General features: G+C 35.5%; 1 pseudogene; it reads right to left on the reverse strand.

Annotated features, from left to right (window-relative positions):
• Window positions 1-11241: 11241 nt before the first annotated feature.
• Window positions 11242-18084, reverse strand: part of LOC127544860 (heat shock cognate 71 kDa protein-like) — a 36147-nt pseudogene continuing 29304 nt past the window's right edge.

Below are 18084 nucleotides of genomic sequence, written 5' to 3' on the forward strand. Positions count from 1 at the left end.
GTACTTTTTGATAACCCGGCTAAATGGGCATCCTCTGCTTCCCTACCACATAGGTGAGGTAGTCCCATTTGTTTGCCATCTGTATCTTTAAATTTGATAAGACGAAGACATTCACTCACTTCTCTGCTGCATCATTTACTCACAATATGTATACCTGAACTTGTGTCTGCAAGAAGAGGATTTCCTTCCCCAGTTCCTTCTTTTATCCTAGCTCTGAAAAATTATCCTGGATGGTGGTGTTTGTTTATTTCCTGTTTTGTTTGTCCTCCTCAGTTTCAAGGGCTGGAGTTGACCCCTCACAGGACCCAGGATTTCTAAAGATGGCAACTTTGGAGCCAAGATTGAGGGTGGGGTTGTATAGGGATCACCTCTGTAAATGAGGGAACACTATTAGCTAAACAGCCCCCAAATCTCCTTTAAAGGTACCAGAGGATCTTGGGGGAATGGTGAAATGTTAGATACCTGAACTTCAGGTTGTGTATTATGGGGCTTGTCTTCCCATAGACCCTTAAATATTGACTATTATATCTCTGATGAATAACAACTGGAACTCCAGAATTGCTTTACTTTGTATTTTTCTTATCATTGTTGATTGGAGCATTTCTTCACTTGGTTGTGTTTATTTTTCTTCTGCTGTTTATTCATGTCATTTAACCAGTTACCTATTGGAGAATAGCCTTTAATATTCTCCAAATATTTAATATTTGTGACAATTTCCTTTGTGTCTTGATTTTCAAACCTTTATCACAAATTTTTGATACAAAAAAGTATAGCACTATGTGATGCACTTTATAATCATCATTTTTTCTCTAACATTTAAGAATTGCTGGAACCAGTGGAGTAGAACACTAGGCATACTCCTTTTACACTAAGAACCCCTTCTGCTTTGAAGCTACACAGACAATCCAGACCAGACTCAATCTTGGTAAGACTTAGTCTCTGATGAGAAGAGGACTGAGTCTCATTTCCTTACTCTCTGGTTCATTAAATTTCCACCCACATTACTCTGGGGAAAATTTAATTAAAGTTTAGATTTGGGCTCATATCTAAGACTCCCCAGAGAAGGAAATAAAAAGGTTACTCAATGTAAAATGTGAATCAGATATGGGACAGGTTATTTATTTTCTGGAAGAAATGCTAAAAGGCATGCAGGAGAATAGTTCACAGGGATCAAATGACTTTAAAACATAATTTAATAATGACTTGTAATTATAATTAGAATTATAATTTTTCAGGAGGCTGATATTTGAACTTCCTCAAAATATAAAGCAATATTTAGAGTAACTGAGTAGGCAATCCACATTTCATTTTAGGTCCACATTTCCAAATAATAACTCCCAATACAGTACATATATTCTGGTTAAGAAGCCCAGACTTGGGCTAATCCTCTTGTTGGTGGTCCAGTATTTTTTGAACTCACTGGAGTGAGTTCTCTGACTGCCACCATTCAGTTCCAATCAAAAGAACCCAGGATCTTCAGACCCATCAAACTCACAGGATTGTGTCCAAATCTGGCCACATCCATCTAGAGATAGATACTCATTCTCATAAGATTGACAAAGAACAAATACAAAATGTAATTATAACATAGGCTCAAAATTGCTTGATCAAGACATATGTTTTATCTTCTTTCCATTTTCTTGTAACTGCATGGTAGCTAGGATAGGGAATAGGGCAAGGCATTCTTTCTTCATAGGAAATAGCTCAAAATGTCACTTTTATAGCAAAAGTCTGTCCATGTTTCCCCACCATTCAATTAAATCGAATAGTCTCCAATTATTTCCAAGATAAAATATAAAACTTTCTAAGGCTTTAGAATTCTTCACAAGCTGCCCACTACCACCTTTCTAATTGTGACATTGAACTATTTGTTTTTCCTTAAATAAGACAAGGAATAATTTCCTTGAATTTGCTTCTATCTCCCCACTTCCAAGTTTATTTATACTGTTCCCCATGCCTGGAATTCTCTCTTCATCTCTGCCATCTAGTTTCATTGGCCTTCTTCAAGTACCAGCTAAACCCATATCTTTTCCAAGAAGATTCCTAATCCCTCTTTATTCTTGTGCCTTCCCTATATTGATTATCTCCAATTTATTCTGCATATACTAGTTTGTATATAGGTGTTTACGTGTTGTCTGCCCATTAAACTGAGCTTCTTGAGAAAAGAAGCTGTCTTTTGCCTTTCTTTGCACCCCCAAATGCTTAACATGATTCTTAAAACATAGTAGGCACTTAATTAATGCTTATTGATTACTGACTAGAGTAATTTCTTTTTACTTTCTTTTAAATTTTAAAATTTAAAATTTAAATTTTAAAGTTTTGAGTTCCAAATTCTATTTCTCTCTCCACTCCCCCTCTCTGAGATGGTAAGAAATCAGATTTAGGTTGTACATCTGCAATTCTGTAAAACATTTCCATATTAGTCATTTTGTGTAAGACTCAAAAGAGAAAAGAAAGGGGAAAATATCATGCTTCAGTCTGAATTCAAACAATATTAGTTATTTCTCTGAGATGAATGGTATGCTTCATCACTATTGATTAGAGTCATGTATTTTAAAATATTCAACACCTTTTTTGGTCAGTAGCACATATCTAAGGTCCAAGGCAATACTAAGTCTTACAATGTGGTCAACCAGAAGCAGTCAGGGAATCTCTGCACATGAGCCATACAATTTTCATTCACTTCTCATTGTCATTGTTGAGTTGTTTTTCAGCCATATCCAATTCTTTGGATCCTGTTTGAAATTTTCTTGGCAAAGGTACTGGAGTGGTTTGTCATTTCCTTCTCCAGCTCATTTTACAAACAAAAAAAGTGAGGTAAATAGCGTTAAATAATTTGTCCAGGATCACATAGTAAGAATCTAAGGCTGGATTCAAACTCAGGAAGATTTCTGGTTTTAAACACTCAAAGAAGAATCTTCCCAACTCCAGATCTGATTCTTTATCCACTGCACTAACAGTTCAGTGATTTTCCATTCTATTTTGGTTAGCCATCCACCAGCTGAGGGACATATACCTTATTTCCAGCTTTTTTTCATTGCAAAAAAAAAAAATGTTGCTATAAATAGTTTTGTCTCTGTAGGTAATTCCCTTATTTTAAAGATAAGGAAAATGAAGCCTAGAATGGGTTCTCCTGAGATCATACTGGTAGCAAGTAGCAGAATTAGTTTTCAAAGCAAGGACCTCTGACTCCAATTAGTAAGATCTAAAGTCAAAACTATAACACACTGACTCTAAAAGGATTCAGTCAGAAAAAAAAAACTGAACAACTGAACAGAAAAAAATAGGGTATATCAGATGCAAACTAATACCTAAGTGGGTCAAAAAAATCATTGAAGGTTTCCAGAGCTAATGATGTGTTTTTAAATACATCAAATGAAGGAAGCAACCATAAAATCAATGGGTCCATCTGATGTTCTCCAGACAAAAAAGAGATGGCTCCAGACAGCTAAGAAAGGATGGTAGGGATGTTTCAGTGAAGTCAGAATCTTTATGGCAAGAGAGATCTGGGGTGGAAGAAAGCTGCAGGGATAAGGGATAGAATAATTTTTTTCTTTCCCTCATTTGTGAAAAAGTACAATATTTTAGATTCTCCTTCAAAGAGAAACATGATTTGTCTGCAGACCTTCTAACTGCAAACATGGAACCATGGCTGCTCATACAGAGCAAATCTTTTAAACTGGGCAGGGAACCAATCTTGGAATATTTGCACTTTTTTTTGTTCTCTATTTAGTAACCATTAATACTCAGAGTCAAAGAAAAAAAACAAAAACAAAATATGAGCATTACATAAAATCATAACTCTGAAAATCTGTGAGTTAATCTCCATGTGAATTTTCTTCCTGTATTGAAATCATAGTTTTTCTATAACTAAATAGATAATCTCAGAAATGTACCAAGGCAACTAAAATGGATAGAATTCTGGGCCAGAAATCTGGAAGACCTGAATTCAGATCTAACTTCGGATACTTATTAGCTATGTGACTCTGGGCAAGTCATTTAACCTTGTTTACTTTGGTTTCCTTATCCCTAAAATGAACTGGAGCAGGAAAGGGCAAAATATTTCAGTATCTTTGCCAAGAAAACCCCATATGGGATCACAAAGAGTAGATATGACTCAACTGAAGAGGGGTCACATTTAGGATCTCAAACAACAGACATATGAACAACTGAAGTGACTGAAAGAGATTTGCAGGAAGCTCCAGAGAGGTGACTTGGTCATAATTAGAAAAAAATAAAAAATTTAGATCAAGTTCTTTCCCACTCTAGGTCTAGGGCTATATCCTCTATGTCATAAGGAGTTAGACTGTCTTTCATCTCTTTTTATCCCCAACACTTACCACAGTGTTCGACAAATAATTGATTCTTAATAAGTGGTTTTTGATTGTTTGAAACATAGGCCAATAAAAGGAACTAAGACAGAAAAGAAAGGACTAAAGCAATAAGACAGATATAAGTCATTGGAACTAGCATACAAAGCAAATGTTTATTCATAAGAAACAAGATGGAGGCCAGTTACTGCAATCATGTTACTGGGTCAAAGAAGAATGAATAAAAAAGCTGAATGGATGTAGAGTCAGTCAATGAACCATTGTCCTTGAATCACTGAATTCCTTTTTGTTAGAGCCAGTTCTTAGATTCTGGGATATGACTGAATGTTGCTGCTGTTGTTATTTGTCTTTTGTTCTCAAAGATGACCATGACATCATCATGTCAAATTTGGATTTGAGGGACAGACGCTGTGCAAGATCACCAGCTTCACTTTCTCTTCAGGAACTATCTGGATCCAGTGGCAGGATATAGATCAGGATGACTGGAGATGGCTCTGGATGCAGTGGGAAACCTTGTGGAACGTAACTCCAACTTCAGAGATTCCATGGATCCATGCAAGTTATCACTGAAGGAAGAGACTCCACATACAGTGTTCCTTGCCTGAATAGCATTTAGATTTCACTTCAAGCAGAACACTTCATATATATATATATATATATATATATATATATATATATATATATATATATATATATATATATATATATATTACCTCACTTGATCCTCAAACAACATTTTAGAGTAGTATTATTATCCTCATTGTACAGATAAAATAACTAATGACTTACTCAGGGTCACATGACTAGTATTAAGGGTAGCATTTGAATCTAAGATTTCCTGACTCAAGTTCATTTCTCTATCTTCTTTATCACTTAGTTGTCTTTACCCTGATATTTCAAGCATTGATTGTAATAAGAACCAAGTAATTGGGAACTGATCTTCCAAGGGTTCAGCAAGATCAGAGGCAAGAACCAGCAGAATCAGTAAATTAGGGACTTCTAACTTTCTATGCCTAAAAATAGGAATTTGGAATAAAACTGAGCCTACAGGTGGAAGTAAAGTCTTGTCTTCAACGTTGAACTAATGCATCAGGTCATTACATTTCCCTCTGGTTCATTTTTATTTTACTGGGATAGGGAGCTTTGGAGGAAAAACTCCCTTTACCAGTGAAAAGCCACACCTGCTCTGTATCTCTCCTTTTAAAAATTAGACTCTATCTACTTTGTATATATCGTGTAGGTACCCTTTTAAAATTAGATTCCATCTACTTCATATATCTCTTGTAGGACTAAATTAAAATTACTTATTGAATCCTGCATTAGAATATAAACAACTTGAGGACAGGCTTTTTTTTTTAACCTTTCCTTGTATTCCCAGAATTCAACAGTGTGTCTAGCACATACTAAGTATTTAATAAGTGCATAATATTTATACCTTGCTGACTGACTGAATGCTGATTTGTTTAATAAATATTTATAGATTGCTGACTGATTTTGAGAGTTTCTTGAGACATTGAGACCTTTAAGTGACTAACCCAGAATCATAAAGTTAGAAATTGAAGGAGAGGTGTGCTAAAGCCAGCTCTAAGCCACACTTGTTAAATTTTCAAAATAAGCATTTACATCTTGGAAATCAGCAAAAGCTACAAATCGGGACTTAAAAAAGTAATAGAGAAAATGTTAATAATGCAGATTCAACTTTAAATCATATTATATTTCCTCTAAGAACTAGTTGTAAAACATTTATAAGCATGCTCTTGACTTGAATCCAGGTTTTCTTGACTCTGACGTTCCCTTTCTGTTCATTACATATTACTTCTGCCCATACTCTGTTAACTAACTAGTCCTTGTAACTGAAATAGACTTTTTATTACTTATGGTATTATGACTCTTTGTTCTAAGATTACAGATGTGGGAATGCTTTCCTTTCATTGATGGAAATCGTAACCCCTCCATGGCCCTGTTTTGTCATTTCATGAATTACCTTGATTAAAAACAAAAACAAAACAACTCTTCTCCTAATAACCAAACTTCTAATGAATATCTTCAGATTTAGTAAGGTTGGTCATTGGTAAATATACATGTAATTTGTTAGTTTGCTCATTCTCAAAGTCTTCCCAATTTGGTAGATCCTACCAATGGAGTATAAACTCTCCGTTGGCACTGCTTTTGACAATCCAAGACCACCTCTGAGTTAATAAATCAAGAGTCAAGTCCATTTGATTTGTCGCATATGACAAAACTTTATTTTTATATTTCTTTTTAAACTTCTCTTAACTTTCTGGTAATTAATTTGTGACCTTTGATATTTTTCTATGAATCATTCTGTAGACATTGAGTTAAAAACAAATTCCTGCTCGATATGTTGGTGGTACTAATGTGCCTTGCTTTAGCTGCTATCTCAGCTCCTGAAAATTGCATATATATCAAACTTTCATAAATAGGAAGGTTGTTTGTCATAATAGATAGAGTTCTGACTTTGGAGTCAACATAGTTTTGAATTTAAATCTAGTCTCCTATATTTACTATCTGTATGACTCCGAGTGAATCACATATTCTCTTTATTTTAATTTCTTCATCTGTAAAATACAGGTGCAATGGGGGTTTGGTGCATACTTACACTACCTAAGATGGTCTCATTAATATGAAGAAACAAGGAAACTGCTTTGGGGAGACTGGAGGTTAGTCCATCATGACATTTCATGAGTTGCAAGAAACTTTAGAAGTCATCTAGTCTAATTTCCTGACCAGGATAGGAATGTTATGAATTTGCCGTTGTTTTTCAGTCATGTCCAATTCTCCATGACCCTATTTGAGATTTTCTTGGCAGATATACTGAAGTAGTTTGCCATGTCCTTTTCTAGCTCATTTTACAAATGAGGAAACTGGGAAAACCCTTAGGGTCACATAATTAATAATGTCTGAGACCATATTTGAACTTATAAAGATAAATCTTCCTTACTCCAAGTTGGCATTCTATCCACTGTACCACCTAGCTGCCCCAACTGAAGGATTAGAGCATGCATGTACATTCTTCATTGGACTATTCTATGAGACTGGGAGAAGCCTTTTTCCATTAGCATTCTTTTTCTGTGCAAATGGGCACACACACACACACAATTTGATAAATTTTAGAGTGTTATATAAATGTTGTCTATCAGTCAGAGTATCTACTTCTATGGCAATTAACGTAATCACAGTCTAAACAGTTGAATTAAATCCATCAATCAAAGGCATAAACTAAGTGCAAACAAGATCTTAATTATTTTGGGAGGAGTGGAGTGCTTGGGTTTTTGGATGAAAGTAAGTGATACAGCAGGAAATGTCTTGTGATTGTGTTTTATAACAACTCTACTTGCTTTGCCTTCTTGTTTAATTTCTATCTAAAAGGGGCAGCTAGGTAGTACAGTGGATCAAATACCAGCCCTGTACTCAAAAGGCCCTGAGTTCAAATTTGACGACAGACAATTAATATTTCTGAACTGTGTAACCCTGGGCAAGTCACTTAACCCCAATTGTCTCAGCAAAAATAATAATAATAATAATAATAGTCTATCTAAAAACTAAATCTGATTGATAACTGGAAGTATACCAAAAGGGGAGAGGGTATTCATCATTATTAATGATAATACTAGAAGCCCTAGTCCCTCAGTTTTATACCCAGGCACTTGAGTAGAAGTAACAACTACCTTCTAGAGACCTGAACCACCAATGCAAATGGGAGTTGGCTAAATAGAACCAGAAAGTGTGATATCGCTGAGTTATAATCATTATTTGGAATGCAGTATATACAGAGTTCTATAGAGTTAAACAACCTTATTTAATTCATTTAAGTAAAAATTTATTAAGCTCCAGTTATGTATAAAGCATCATGATAGGTGTTGGGAATGGAAACCTCCCAAAATAGTTCCTTGGTCTCAAGTAGCTTCTATTCTAGTAAGGGATTGCAACATTAAATAGATAAATAAATACAAGAGGAGAGAGCACTAGCAACTAGTTTACCATTGACATAATGAATGGGAAATAATAGTTTCTACTAAATTGTGTTGTTATAATAGAAATAATTTTAACTTCAATACCTAGAGTTTAAACTTGCAGACATCCCACAAATGATTCCTTTTGCACTCAAGTGGCCATGATTTCTACTGGGAGCATCAAAACATGGCTATGTCTAAATATTGTACTGTTTAGAGTGAGTTTGTGGTCTGATCCTTAAGTCTGTGTCTCTTTTGTTTTGCTTCCCCTCTGTTCCAACTAGTCCCTTGTTCAGAGGCTTGGTTCAAGTACTCAGTGTAGTTAGGACCTTCCTAAGTTCCTTCTAGAATATTTAGGTCAAGAATTCTTTTGCTGGGTAGTATTCCCTCCAGGAATTCCTTCACAGCTCTGACTCTGACTTCCCATAGCTTTTTTAAAGGAAAAATTGTTATTACACAATAAACTTAAGTTGGAGGTTTTTTTGTTTTGGTTTAAGGTTACAGAAAAGCAGAGTATACTCCTATTTCCTAGTAAGAAATAAAGTATTACAACATAGTATTTTCACCTTTTTTGTTGTTGTTTGCTTACTTTTTTTTCTTTCTCATCTTTTTCTTTTTAATCTGAGTATGATAAATATGGCAATATATTTAGAAGAATTGCATATGTTTAACCTATATTGATTACTTGCTTTCTGGGGGAGGAGAGTGGACAGAAGGGAAGGAGAAAAATTTGGAACACAAGGTTTTCTGAGTGTGAATGCTGAAAACTATCTTTCCATGTATTTTAAAAATTAAAAGCTATTATTAAAAAGAAAAAAGAAATAAAGAAGCAGGTTGGTGAATTTTTAAAAACAATGGCTTTAGTATCAGATGACTTTACTTAAAATTTTGGCCTTGAAAGTTATTAGCTATGTGACTATAAGCAAATCAGTTCACAATTCTGAGGCTGAATCTTCATCTGTAAAATGGATATAATTACCAAGTGGCAGTGGTCACCATGAAAGGCTGAATTGTCAATTATCCCCCTACAGCTGGGACCCAGTCTGCACATGTCTGAGGAATTTATTTCTCTACTTCCATGCACATGAACTGAGCTTTCTTAGCATTCCCTCTGTTGGATATGGTTTTCTTTTCATATCCTTCATGTATCTTCCAGAGAAAAAATCTGTGTGCTATGATTTGCTCACTCACTTTCTATGGCAGTCCTAAATTTCATTTACTAAGAGTTTATTTCCAACATTTGCCTTCTCTGTCTATCTCTATCTCTTTCTATGTCTCTCCTTCTCTCTAGCTCTCTGTATGTCTCTGTCTCTTCTTTCTGTCTCTCGTTTTCTCTGTCTCTGCCTCTCTCCGTGTCCATCTCTGTCTGTCTCTGTCTCTGTGTCTTTCTCTCTGTCTGTCTCTGTGTCTCTGTCTCTGTTTCTCTCTTTCTCTCTCTCTCTCTCTCTCTCTCTCTCTCTCTCTCTCTCTCTCTCTCTCTCTCTTGTCTATCATTTATTTAAGCAAATAAGCTCCCATATTTATTAAGTATGTATGAAAAAAATCCAAATTTAAATTGCATAATATCAGTCATTTAGATGTCCTTTTGAATTTGTCCCTTCTATCAAATATCCCTAGAAGCATTAAAATAAGAAAAATTGGCACAGATTTGAGAGTTGTCTGGTTTTAATTCCATTTCAAACACATAACAAGAAACTCAAACTACCATTTAAAAAGAAAGCAGTTATAAATACTAACTACTCTGTCTTCAGCCTGGAGGGACTTTCTCCCACCCCATTTCTTACTTTTTTGGGATGGGTAAAAGCTGAAAGGAGGTAGATAGGAGTGAGCCTCTTCTTCCAGGAGAATGCTGGAAGGGAAAGGAACTCAGCTATTATCAGAAAAGAAAACCTGATTAACTCTGTTGTTACATGTCCATTGGACAATAGCAGCCTCTGGACCTTCCCCTTTCTCCAAAACAGTGTCTTCAGAATTTGGCTCTTCTTACTGTTCAGGAGAATAGTGGCTTCTCAGGATATAGCTTGAATTGCTCTCAAAATATTCAGCCCAAGAAGCTCAGCTAGGAGCCTGTCATGTATGGTTCCCTAACTAGTCCAGCTTCACCACTATTCTTTACCAGCTTCAAATTCAAAATTTTGACTGATTATAATTGGAGGAATTCCATCACCCTCTTCAAAACTATTGAAAATAGAAGACTCTCCAAACAAAAGATGCTATACCATGCCTACCTCTCAGACCATCAACTTTATTAGGTTCTACACTGTTACATCCCTCCCCTCAGGCCAGAAATTTTGCAGATTCCCAAAGTATATTTGATATATGAAAATCTAATCACATGGGCAATTGCTTTCCTGCCTTAAATCAGGTAGATAGAGTCACAAGTAAGGAAAGAGAAGGGACTCCTGGTGAGCTGGATGGGACTCCTCAGGGCGCTGAAGGTGAAGAAGAGGTGAATCCTAACTCAGAAGTAAATAAATGGGACTGCTGACTACAGAGTTCCCTCTGAGGTAGTGGTCACCTGTAACAGAGGAAGTGTCTACAGTGGTTGCTGATAAAAAGCCTTGTGAAGAGCTTCCTGTTCAGAAGAAATCTCACTGAAACCATGTTTCTGAGAATCAAGAAGAATTTGGCTGACTGCCTTCCTTGGAAGGGAAAGTCTTAGTCTCAGACGGCTATTTGACTTGATAGTATGTGATGCTAGTCCACACTGATGTGCTCTCTTCTTCAAAAGCTAACTCCACACTCCCTAACCCTACCATGCACATGTTTGAAATGTCTTACAAATGTATGAGTTTGAGCAGTTTCTCCTGGTGTCTCAGAACCCAGGTCTCTAGCCCAGAAACTCCTCACTCTCCTTCTTTCCCTGGGGTTTAAGCAATCTAATGCAAACTTCCTCTTTGCAAGGCTTGGGCAAAGTTCAGGAGGACCTTCCTGGTTCAGAACCAAGTTTCATCCAATCCATAAAGAATGCCAACATCATACTGCATTCTACCACTACTGCCTGGACCTTTTTTTAAGCCTTGATCAGTGTTGATGTACCCAGCAATAGTTGATGGATTTGTATTTATCTTCTTCCTGATGTCGATGGCTTCCTCAGGAAGCTTCAAATTTACTGTAATGTATCCCAAATATGATAAGTCTTTGTATTCAGTCTACAAAATTTTAGTATTTCATAGACATAAAAGTATTTGTCTCAAATGTCTCTTGTAAAACGATTGGAATATGATAGTCAGTTATGATACACTATTTATAGTAGTACATCCTACATTCTTAATTTTGACCATCACTTCAGTATATAATCCAATGATTCTAGATGGAAGAAACTCATGATTCAAGGATGAAGAGGTCTTCTTTTCTGGTTTTAGAGAATTTAGAGAATCTTCATCTCTGATCTTGTCTTTGTTTTTCTGATTCTTTGCTGATTCTTTGAAATTTGATCTCTTATGTTCCAGTTTTATAATTCTTTTCTGAATATATTCATCACTCATGTTTTCATGTTCAACACTTCTTAGACATGTTTTATGCCAGACTATCTTTGTAGTTAGTCTTCTGTTGATTTGGTTATTTTTCTCTCAGGTTGTATCATTCTCTTTTCTACCAGTTTTAATAGTAGGGAATCTTTTACATCATAAATTTGGATAAAGATACTTTGTGTTAAATTGTTTGACTGAATGCAACAAATGTAATCTTAGCACTCAGGCCAGGCCCAAAAGTCATTCCAGTTTTTGCAGGCATTCTTGATATGTAATTATACATTTTTCAGTTCTCAGAAATTTTGCAAATTCAAAAGTGGATGCTCTGATACTTCATACCAGATCAGAGGTTGACAAACTACAGCCCACAGGCCAAATTTGCCCTTTTTTTGTATGTTCAACAAGGTAAGAATTTTTTTTAACATTTTAAAATGTAACATGTTTAAATAGAAAATGTAAAAGGCATTTTTAGTTCCAGGACATCACAAAAACAAGTGATGAGCCAGATTTGACCTGCAGGCCATAGTTTGCCAACCTCTGCCATAGATGACACATTTTGTCTCTGACAGACATCTTCTGACCTTTTAGTTATTTTACAGCATGCTCAGTCCAAACTTCTGCTAATTATTCCCCAGGAGGATAGGGATTCTTCCCAAAAAGATTCTGAATGTCTAATTGTGCCCATAATTCCTGCCTATGTGTAACATACCTTTCTCTATTATAAACATACCTCCAAATTTCTCCACTGGCAAGCCTTCTTTGAATGTGTAATCTTGCAGTTCTTTTAACTGTTTTTCAAAAGGTATTTAGAGATCAGTAGCAAGATACATTCCCTTACTCCTTAATTGTAGATGAAGCAGTCATCATATTTTCTGCTATACACCATTGAAAAATCCCCCTATTTTTTAAGGATCCTTTCAAAACTGTCATGATTCCCTTAGTTTTATACCCAGGTTCTGCTCCTAATGCCAGTAGGCCTCTATGTGCTTTTATATTCATTCATGACAATAGATATCACACATTGCCTCCATATTTGTAAAAGATTTATTTGATTCTGAATAAATTCAGCAGCTGAAATAACAGTATTTCTTTAAGCATTCAATATGTAGCATCATATGCACTAATATAATAAAGCAATGCATCTAAATAAATAATTTAATAAAATTTAATAAAAATAATTTAGTAATCACAAAATATACAATCAAAAATAGTAAGCAATTAACAGCACAAGCCACATATTCATATACAAGTAATACATAATACAAGTGTATAATTAATTTATTGCATCCCAATCAATATCATGTGTATTGGCATACTGATGTATGTATGTATATATACATATATATAATGTATATATGCATACATATATACAATCTTAGAAAACAAGTACTTCTATTGGAAGCACTGGATTTGCCATATGAATACAGCAAGTTGATTTTTATAGAAAGAAATAACCATGGAAAATTAGAATATTTGTGAAACTAAAACAAAATCCAAACATAGCAAAACAAAGGCAAATCTAAAAACAGAATTAAAAAAAAACTGGGCTGCAAAACATGTGCAGGAAAAAAATAACATATTGTCAATAAACATTTATTAAATGACAACTACATGTCAGGCACTTTGCTAAGTTCTAGGGATATAAAGAAAAGCAAATGACAGTACCTGTCCACAAGGAGATCACATCTAATGGCATCATGACATGTAAATTGAATAAGATAGATGTGTCTGTGGGGGGGAAGGGGGATGTATAGGATAAACTGGAGATAATCAACATTCTTTCAATTAAATGTTCGTTAAAAATTATGAGGAAAAGGAAAAAAACTTCAGAAATGGTAAAGAAAGCTAAATTCATTTTAAAACTCAAGAGCCTCATGTTTACCTTTACAAAATTTTGTGCTCCAAATTTCTCCCTCCTTTCTCCCCCACCCCAGACCTTAGATGGCAAGTAATCCAATATATGTTAAACATGTGCAATTCTTCTATGCTTATTTCCACAATTATCATGCTGCATAAGAAAAATCAGATCATACATGACTCTCATCAACAATGAGATGATTCAAACCAGTTCCAATTGTTCAGTAATGAAGAGAATTAGCTACACCCAGAGGGAGAACTATGGAAAATGAGTGTGAACCACAACATAGCATTTCCTCTCTTTCTGTTATTGTTTGCTTACATTCTTGTTTTCCTTCTCAGATTTTTTTTCTTTCTAGATCCAATTTTCCTTGTATAGCAAGATAACAGTGTAAATATGTATACATATATTGGATTTAGCATATACTTTAACATATTTAATATGTATTGGATTATCTGCCATTTAGGGGAGGGGGTGGGGGGAAGGAGAGGAAGAGTTGGAACAGAAGGTTTTGTAAGGATCAATGTTGAAAAATTACCCATGCATATGTTTTGTAAATAAAAAAGCTAGAATAATAACAATAATAATAATAAAAGAAAAGAAAGAAAATGAGATCATAAAGGAAAAAATGAGAAAGAAAACAAAATGCAAACAACAACAAAAAAGGAGAAAATACTATGTTTGATCCACACTCAGTGCCACAATCTTCTCTCTGGATGCAGATAACTTTTTCCATCACAAGACCATTGGAACTGGCCTGAATCACTCACTGTTGAAAAAAGCCACATTCTTCAGAATTGATCATCATAAAATCTTGTTACTGTGTAAAATGTTCTTTTGGTTCTACTCACTTCACTTAGCATCAATTCATGTAAGTCTCTTCAGGAAAGGGAAAGATTTTTTTTAAAAATCAGCATGAGAGTATTGCTACAGCAATGTTGCAAAAATCTACTTCAAAGAGTAAATAATAGAAAGAAAAATGTTATTTTCAGATGAGCCCTCACATAGTAGGAGACATGATTCACTAAGTAGGAGACATGACAAGAATGGCAAGTTGATTTGTCAATCAGCCCTGTCTTCTGGGAACCTGCTTCTTAGGTCTCAAAGGAATATCTCCCTCTTCCTTTCTTAAGTGAGGAACTTCCCCAGCAACAACCCCTTTTTATGGAGTGTTGTCTTCCTTTTAAATTCAACATGCATTGCTTTCCAAGGGATAAAGAGGGGAAAATGACCACATACCTTAGTTCATCCATCTGCTTCTTGTCTCAGTACTGGCATGCATCTACTACTAGTATCATCCCAGGGATTATTTTCTTTTTCTCTCCCTTCTCTGTCTGCCTGTTTGTCTGTCTGGTTCCACTATATTCTCTCTCTCTCTCTCTCTCTCTCTCTCTCTCTCTCTCTCTCTCTCTCTCTCTCTCTCTCTCTCTCTCTTTCTCTCTCTCTGTATGTGTGTCTGTCTGTCTGTCTCCCTGTCTGTCTCTCTCTGTGTGTGTCTCTCTCTATTCTTTTTCCTCTCTCTCTGTCTCTCATTGTGTGCCTCTGAATTCCTACCTATTTTGCACAGAAAAATTCAAAACTTCAAAATTTACAAAATTTCAATAATTTAAATCTCTTTCTCTATCTCTTTAAGGACAAATTCCTTATCCTATTACAATATCCCTTCATACATTTAGGTAAACAGAACTGTCATGGATTTGATGACTTCATCATCTTAATATAGTTTTGAATATATAATAAGGAAATCAAAATACCATTTAAAGAGGAAATATTTCTAAATGCTGCTCACTCAGTACATATTCACTTACAAGGGAATTTTGGGGAGTTGGTCTCCATTCCCATTGGATTGGAGAAGAGGGATAACCTGGCATGTCCCACCCACATACACTCATTGATGCCTTATCCAATGAGTACTAAAGGTCTTAGGACTATCCATTTTGTGCATAACAAATGCATTTACACCTTAAAGTTCCTCTTATCCTATTAGGGGAGGAACAGCTACTTGACCAACCCTTTGAGCCCAATCTGGAAAAGTTCAATATAAAGATTTTCATTAGGATTCTGTTATCACCCCTTAGATAGTATCATGTCAAAATTATTCTCCCTTCAAGATCAAAAAACTTTTGGATTTTTCCCCGAGGAGAGGAGAATGTAAGGAAAATTAAGGTATTGGTGGGAGGGAGTAGACTATATTTCCCTCTCCAGATGAATGAGAACTAAAAGACACCTTATCTAGTATTTGACTTCCTCATTGGATTCTGAGAAGAGAAAAATATGGGTCTAATAGGATTTAGAATAGGAACCTTAGACAGGTGATCTAGTCCAGGACTTTTTAAACATTTTCCACTTCCAGCCCTTTTCATCTGAGAAATTTTTACTCTGCCTTGAATATATAGCTATATAGAATAGGTATATAAATAGGTAATACATCAAACATGTATTGACAATAAATCATGATTTTGCAATCCCCACCTGGAAATATGTTTAGAAGAATTGCACATGTTTAACCTATATTGGGTTACTTGCTTTCTAAGGGAGGAAGGAAGAGGAAAGGAGAAAAATATGGAACACAAGGTTCTGTAAGGATGAATGTTGAAAACTATCTTTGCATCTATTTTGAAAAATAAAAAGCTATTATTAAAAATTATTGTACATGTATAAAGTATATCATATTGTTTGCTGTCTTTGGGATGGAGGAGGGAAGGAAGGGAGGAAGAAAAAATTTGAAGCACAAAATCTTACAAAAATGAATGTTGAAAACTATCTTTACATGTAATTGGAAAATAAAATGCTGTTGAGAGGGAAAAAAGAAGCTTTGATCTAGTTGAACCCTTTAATTTTGACAAACAAGGAAAGAAAGCCTTTGAATTAAGTGACTTATCCAGGATCACAGTAAATAGCAAAGCCTCAATTTGAACCCAATTGTTCTGACTCCAAATTTGATTTGCTTTCCATTACAGCATGATTATTATGCTTATACTTCTCCTTCATCAGGTTGTTATAAGGGGAAAACACCTTGTAAACTTTGAAAAGCTATAGCAACCTGAGTTGTTATTATCACTGTTAATGAGAGGCTGGCCCCAGATTAGTGGAAGGCAGCAGTCTATTCACAGCATTAACTGAGAATGTAGACACATAACTGACTTTTTTTTTTAAGCAAACAAGTGCTCAGGTGTATGGTTGGACAAACAATCATTAATCCCTGAGAGGCACTGCCTGGAATCTGGAGGGCCACCCAAACCCAGCTACCTCAGGAATCCTGGCAACTGGTTCCTCCCACAGTGCCCCTGGCAGTAACACTCAGATTTTCATTCAGCAAGCCAGCTCCCAGTGCTCGCCCAGACCCATTCTCAGGAGGTTTACTCTGTATGCTGTATTCCCTGTTTAGGTGGGCCTACCGCAAATCAGCAGTTTTCAGGTTTCAGAAAGACTAGATACCAGTCTTTCACTGCAGGCATTCCTTTTCTATAAACCAGAAACCACATTTGGAGGATGTGTGGCACTTGGCCTTCTTAAGTAATGTTCAAAACAAATCCTGCCTTATATTGTTCGACATTTTCCTTTATCAGTTTTAGAGTCTCAGACAGAGGTTAAGAATACACACTCTGACCATTTTGAGAATACTTATGCAAGCTGAGAGGCAGTGTTCAATAAAGCAAAGAACCCTATTGAAGTCATAATACCTGATTTTTGAGGCCTGACTCTAGCTGTGTGACCTCAGTTTCCTCAGCTTTAAAATGGAACTAATAATGCCTGCTCTATCCATCTTTCAGGAGCATAAGATGGATCAAATGAGGTTATAAGTATAACATACTCCATAAATGGCAGAGCTGGAAGGGAATTTAGAAGCAGTCTAATCTAGCCCTTTCATTTTAAAGATGAAGAAAATGAGATTCCCAGAGGCCAAGTCACTTACCTATTGACATCTGCATTTCAAAATATGTTGTGGAACTCAGATGGGGATTGAATCAACTACAAATTTGTTTCAAATAATCTCACTTGTCAGTATGGTATTGTAGTTAGAGAGTAAGACCAGAAAAAAAAGGAAACTTTCTATCCTTAGTTCCTCCTCTCTCCAATTCTATATTCCAAATTACCTCAACATCACCTCTTACATTTCCATCCTTTGTTCCAATATATAAGAGGTGATCCCTCTCCTTACCAAAAAACAAACAACCAAACCCAACAACAATCGTACCCTGTCATATCCTTTGAAAATCTGACTCCTCAAATCATTTCCTCTTTCTTTTTAGTATTTAATTTCTCCTTATTCATTAGATTTTCCCTAGCACTTCAAAACATGTCCACATCTCTCCTATCCTTAAAAACCCTTCACCTTATACCAAGATAAGGTTGAAATGGGTTCATGATTTAGACATAAAAAGTGTTATTATAAGCAAATTAGAAGAATAAAGGATAGTTTACCTTTCAGATCTGTAGAGAAGGAA

This window comes from Antechinus flavipes, chromosome 1 (genome assembly GCF_016432865.1).
Source record: "Antechinus flavipes isolate AdamAnt ecotype Samford, QLD, Australia chromosome 1, AdamAnt_v2, whole genome shotgun sequence".
NCBI classification, from domain to species: Eukaryota; Metazoa; Chordata; class Mammalia; order Dasyuromorphia; family Dasyuridae; genus Antechinus; species Antechinus flavipes.